General features: G+C 55.3%; 1 pseudogene; it reads right to left on the reverse strand.

Annotated features, from left to right (window-relative positions):
* Positions 1-207: 207 nt before the first annotated feature.
* On the reverse strand, positions 208-6,241 carry LOC125532781 (uncharacterized; annotated as a pseudogene).
* Between the last annotated feature and the right edge of the window lie 495 nt (positions 6,242-6,736).

Consider the following 6,736-nt stretch of genomic DNA (forward strand, 5'->3'; position numbering starts at 1 on the left):
GAGGAGTGCTTGTCGGCTTGCCTCTTGAAGCGGTCTTGAGCTCCGGTGAGCTGGGCGTGAAGCAGCTCGGTGTGGGCCGCCGATGTTGGCGTCGGGCGAGAGTTTGTCGGAGAAGGTGGGAAGCTCTCCTAGATTGGCTTCTCTGCCATAGAGAGCCTTGAAGGGTGAACAATTCAACGACGAGTGATGGGATGAATTGTACCAGAACTACGCGGCAGCGAGCCATTTGCGCCATTGCTTGGGCCGGTCGTGGATGGCGCACCTGAGGTACATCTCGAGGCACCGGTTGACCCGTTTGCTCTGGCTGTCGGTTTGGGGGTGGTACGCCGTAGTGTAGAGGAGCTTGGTGCCGGCGGCGGCGAGAAGTTCCCGCCACATGGCGCTGGTAAAAATCTTGTCGCGATCCGAGACGATGGAGTGCGGGACGCATAGACTCCCAAAAGGCTCGCACAACCTTTGCAGCAGTGAACGGGTGGCGCAGAGGCACAAAATGAGAAAATTTGGTTAGGCTATCGATGACCACCATGATCGTGTCATACCCCTCTGATTCGGGGAGTCCTTCCACGAAGTCCATGGTCAGATCATGCCATGGTTCAGTAGGAATGGGCAGCGGTTAAAGTTTACCCGCAGGGTGCCGATGTTCGTGCTTGGATTGCTGGCATGTCAGGCACTGATGAAGAAAATCTTCGACACCCTTCTTGAGTCCTTCCCATGCGAACAACTTCCGTACCCGCTGATAAGTGGCCGTGACGCCGGAATGACCCCCACTGCACTATCATGCAGAGCAGAGATGATCTTGGTCTGTAGCGCGGTGTTTGCTCTGCTCCAGAGGCATTCCCCCTGACGAATGACGCCCTGACACAGCGTGCGACCCTGATTGTCAGGGCTCCTAATCGCGAGCTGCGCCAGCAGGTCCTGGGCTGCTGCGTCTGTTTCATATGAATTTGCCACATCCTGAAGCCACTGCAGTTGGCAAATTGAGCGCGCGTCGAGTACGAGATGGTGTCCAACTTGCGAGAGCGTGTCCGCTGCGCTGTTGTCCATGCCTCGCTTGTATCTGAAAGTGAACTGCAGACCAACTAATTTTTCCATGGCCTTACGTTGAAGTTCAGTTTCTAGTTGTTGCTCGCGCAACGCACACAGACTTTTGTGGTCCGTGAGGATTTCGAATGAGCCACGCTGTAGATATTGACGCCACTTGTCAACGACCATCATAACCGCCAAAAACTCCTTATCATAAGTTGACAGTTTCTGGTTCTTGATGCCCAATGCTTTGCTCATGTATGCGAGGGGATGGCCGTTCTGAACCAGGACTGCCCCGACGCCAGTGTCACAGGCATCCATTTCAATGGCGAATGGGAGGTTGAAATCCGGCAGTGCAAGCACTGGTGTCTGGGTCATGGAGAGCTTGAGCTTGTCAAACGCCTCTTGCGCACTATCGGTCCAGTGAAACCCCTTCTTGGTGAGTAACTGAGGGAGTGGTTTGGCATGAATTCCATAGTTGTTGACGAACTTCCTATAGTATCCTGTGATCCCCAAAAATCTACGAAGCTCGGTGGTTGTAGTAGGAACTGACCATGCCAGCATTGCACTTGTTTTGCTAGCATTTGTGGCAACCCCATCGCGTGAAATCACGTGCCCCAGATAATCAATGTTGGGCTGAGCAAACGAGCACTTGGAAGCTTTGGCGTATAGTTGATGCTCCCGCAGCGTAGCAAGAACCAGAGGAAGGTGTTCTTCGTGCTCCTCCATATCTGTACTGAACACAAGTATGTTGTCCAAAAAGATGATGACGAACTTGCGAGTATACTTGGCGAAGATGGCATTCATGAGGCACTGAAAGGTGGCTGGGGCATTGCAGAGTCCAAAAGGCAGGAGTCTGAAGTGGAAATGGCCATTGTGGGTCTTGAAAGTTGTTTTTTCTTCATCTTCCTCCAGCATACGTATTTGGTGATAGCCCGCGCGAAGGTCGATCTTGGATAAGTAGGTGGCCCAGGCCAGTTCGTCCAACAGTTCATCAACCACGGGCAGGGGAAACTTGCTCTTCACTGTTATCTTGTTGAGGCGGTGAAAATCGATGCAGAAACGCCAGCTCCCATCCTTCTTCTTGACGAGCAGCACAGGGGCTGCATAGGGGCTCATACTGCGCACAATCACACCGGATTGTAGCATGTCCTGGAGTTGTTTCTCAATTTTGTCCTTCTGGGCGGGATAGTACTGGTAGGGCCTGGTGTTGATTGGAGGAGCGCTGGGCTCCAGGTGAATACCATGATCGTATTACCGCCGCGGTGGTAGGGCAGTGGGTTCAGCAAAGATGTCGTCGAACTCCTTCAGTACATTCTGAATTCTGGTTGGCACTGCGGTGTTGGGCTCCTTATCCACTCACTCGACCGTGACCAAGGCAGCAGTCCAGATATCATTGGCGAGATGGGGGGAAACTCGTTTGCTCGAACTCCTTGCAGGTGCACTGTTTTCCCTTTAGTTTGAACCGAGATAGTCTTCAATTGCCAATGGCAGTTCATTGGGCTATGTTGAGACAGCCAATCCATCCCCAAGACCCCATCATACACGCTGAGCTGCAGTACGCGCAAATCTATGTGAAATGTGTGTTCAGGTACTTGCCAGGGCAGGGACTGGACAATTTTGTCGCAGTGAAGGTGCTGTCCATTTGCTACTCGCACTGAAACTAACGGAAGAGCTTCAGGTTGAACTCATAGGTGAGCAACAAAAGCTTCACTAACAAAGCTGTGGGTGCTGCCCGAATCCACCAATAGTAGCATCACCTGGTCTCCCACTTGAGCCCTCAAACGGATGGTTGATGGCGCTTCCTCCCGGGAGACCGCGTGCTGAGACATGGAGCAGCATTCAGGTTCCTGAGCCGCTGGGGTGTCCAGCAGTTGCAGAGCGTGAACTGTATCATCAGATAAGATTTCTCCATAGTCGCCCACTTCAATCATCAGAATTTTCCCTGTTCTTTTGCATTGATGTTCTCTCGAATATTTGTCACTGCAACAAAAACAAACACCGTTGGCTCGCTGGAAATCGTGAAGCTGCCGCTCACGGGCATACTCATCTGCGCCCGCACGCAGGGGAGCAGCTGTGCAAGCTGGTGCCGGTGCGGCCGCTGTCGTTGGTGGTGGCCGACCAACTGGTGTACTCAAAGCGCATGGCGTGCGTTGTTTCTCGAGATCCTCCTCCTGGATGCGAGCGAACATGGGTGCACGTGTGATGCTTGTTGGTGCTTGAAGGCGAACACCTAGCCGCAGCTCATCCTTGAGGCCCAATAGAAACTGAGAGATGAAAAATATTGGGCTCAAGGTGGGATCCAACGAGAGCAAATGGTACATGGCAGTTTCAAATTCCTGACGGTACTCCTGCACGGTTCCTGTCTTCCGTAACTGAACCATATTGTGCATCTGAACTTCAAATTCTTCAGGCCCAAATTCCACTTCCACTGCTGCTCGCAACGTTGCCCACAAAACGCCCGGATGCTTATGCCTGTACGCCTGCAGCCACATCGCGGCCAATCCATCCATGTATAGCGCGTCGGTGGTCACCCAACTGTGAAGTGGTACTCGGTAGAGCTCGAAGTAGGACACACAACACTCGAGCCAGATGCGCGGTGTCGTTCCGTCAAACCTAGGGAAATCATGCTTTGGTGGCTTCGTGTAGTGGTCGTTGGCACGCTCTGTTGGTGACGGGGCCTTAGCGAGCAAGAGCAGGGGGCCGCGATTGACCAGCCGCCCGAACGGCAGCTGCACCACGCCATTTGTGTACAAGGGCGGTGGTGTGGAGTGGTTCGGCGGTGGCGATGGCGGCGGTGGTGCCCGCGTAGAGGAATCCTCGGCCCACGACGGAGATATGGCGCCCGTGCTTGCGGATACGACTGGATCGGGCGTGGGCATGGACTTGCGGGCTTCGTCCACATCTGTCTGGGTGAGATCTATCTGCTTGTATAGCAGCTTGAGTTCCTCCGAGACCTGGCTGTTGTAGGAGAGCTACGCCTGGTGCCGCTCGTCGGCCGTCTTCTGGTCCGCATCGAGCCAGCGAATGACCAACACGAGCAAACCCTGTAGTTTATTCGTGGTCTCTGATATGGCGTCGAGCACACGGAGGGTCTGGGCCGAGGTTTTGGATGGGGGTGAGCTCACCGGAACGGCTCACACCTGACCCGGTGGAAATTTACCGATCGATCGAGAGGGTGTGAGATCAATAGCAGCGGCAATTTGTGGGGAAAAAATTTTGTTGGCTCTGAATACCAGATTGTGATGAACCAGAGAGAAAGGGGATCGAGTAGGTAGGTGGGGAGAGGAAGCAGGTGAGGTGAGAGAGAGACGAAGGGGGTGAGGATTGGATCGATCAACTTTCTAATCAAGTCATGCCCATCTCTGGTGGCTAAAGGAGTTTAAGTACACACATTACATGCCCGAGTGGGCCTAATGATTACAAGGCTGATGGCCCAATTCAGCCCAACACTTGGCCCACTACTCCTGTGCATCTCTGTCATCTTGTATCCGTTTCAGAGGACTGAACAGGAGGATCAGGTGTGACACAAATTTAACTCGAGTATATATTCCACATGTGCAAAACTGTCTTGCACCTGTTGTATGTGAATGTAGAGCTTGTCAGACCCGATCATGTGGTGTCTCGGCACGATGAACTGTCGCAATAGTGCATACTCAGGGAGAATACTTATACCTTGAAATTTTAGATAGGGACCATCTTATAATGCTACTGTCGGTGTTCTGGGAACAGGGGTCGCCAGACTTGCCTGCCTGTGGCCCACGGCATGGCTGAGCCAGCAGGACGTACGTCCCATCTTCACCAGCAAAGCATCCAAGACCCTCGCGAGGGTCCGAGGCTCGCGAGGCGGATGACGCAAGACCTCCTCTGGAGTGTCCTGGCTAGGTAGGCTCGCGAGGAGCGGAGATATCAAGGCAGGGAAAACCTCACGAGGCCCTGGTGACGTGAGCCATGACGCACAACACCAGGCGGGTGCCAGGCAGATGCCAGCGCGCGCAACGTCCTTGTTTCCTCTTTGGTGCTAAGGACGCAAGCGCATGCAAAGAGTACCGAGGCATCAGGAAAAGGTTGCTATATTGGTGGAACAAGACCAAGACCAGGAGGACGGCAAGATGGAGGTCATTGTGGAGCCCAAGACGGCGTCATCACCAGAGCTTTTGGCAGGCGAAGACCACCTGTGTGAGGATAGCTAGTACTAGCTGTCCCCCTTCTAATTAGCCTGCCATTGTTGGCTCGCGTCCCGCTTGATATTTGTGAAGAGGAACAGGGCTTATATAAGTAGAGCTAGCAACCATAGAAGGGAGGAGGAGAACACGACGAGACAGAAGGGACGGATCATTCAGACCATCCTCACACACACAAGCTCACCGAGCTCAAGAATACCTCAACCTCAGGAGGCTATTCTTCCCTTGTACTGTTCATCATCAGCCCTAGAGGCAATCCACCACCATGACACTGGAGTAGGGTATTACACCACAACGGTAGCCCGAACCAGTATAAACCTTGTGTCTTTTTGTTTTGCGAGTTGGTCGAGTTCGTCCGCGAGATCTTAGTGACCTAGGGCATATATTGGTAGGAGGGAAAGACTTCACGCGCACCCCAGTGTTCGAACCTTAAGGGTTTGCCAGAACCCCACATCCGACATTTGGCGCGCCAGGTAGGAGTGCGCCGGAGCTCCTCCTCCACCGGCCAGCTCGTTGATGTTCCTCTACCACGATGTCCGGCGACTCAAGGGCCGGCTCCGACCGCTGGGCATCCTGGCCAGCCCAGGCAGCGCCGCGTGCCCACGAAGGTCTCGACCACGCACTCCAGGCAGCACGGGCGCCGCCAAACTCTGCCGGGCGCAGTCAGCACGGCCAGGCGTCGTCCACCCTCACCCCACGGCAGGTACGGGCCGCCGCAAGAGCGGCGAGCCATGCCGCAGCAACGGCACCGCACTCACGGCGGGAGCAAGCAAACATGCGGGCAGCGCTCACCGTCGCAACGGAGCTGCTGCAGTGCAGACTGATGGAAAGAGGTCGGGACATACTGCTGGAGCGTGTTGCCAAACTGCTAGATGCAGCGGCGATGGGAGCACCGCCCTTCTGCTATCAACTTCCTCCCCAGGCCACTACAGGGCTGTGCGGCAAGCCTCACACATCCGCGCGTCATCAACCGCGCCCGGGGGCTTCATCAACATCGGCACGGCCAGCGGTGCAGGGGGCTCTGACTCCCCCATGCCGCCCGTGGCGGGCGCAGGCGCAAGCGTCGCCCCCCACGATCCCAGCCGGATGCCGTACTGTCAATCCCAGGACTCCACCATGGGCCGAGCAACATGGAGCCTGGGGCACCATGGCGAGGTGTTCGGCGTGACGGCCCCGGAAGCCTACGTGCCCCGCATGATGGACGAAGGGTACGCACCAGAGGACGACCCTGACACGTTCATTGGAGAAGATTGGGGAGAGGGGACGCTAGGAGTCGGCGCCTTCCAAGAACCAACTGAGAACCGCAATGACCGCACTGACAACGGCAACTACAGGGTACCGCTAAACTCTCAGGAACAGGCTTATGGTAACCATGGGCTGCAGATGAATCAGGTTGCAGCGTCGATCGACGACCCCGACCCGGCAGCACCCGCTCCAACAAGGGGGACACGGTGGGGGCCACCGAGAGGGAGCCAGGAGCAAGGCTCCTCCCCAAGGCACGCGAAACTAGGGGACACCCGGAGGTAGGC

This window comes from Triticum urartu, chromosome 1A (genome assembly GCF_056163025.1).
Source record: "Triticum urartu cultivar PI428250 chromosome 1A, HENAU_Tu73, whole genome shotgun sequence".
Taxonomy (NCBI): Eukaryota; Viridiplantae; Streptophyta; class Magnoliopsida; order Poales; family Poaceae; genus Triticum; species Triticum urartu.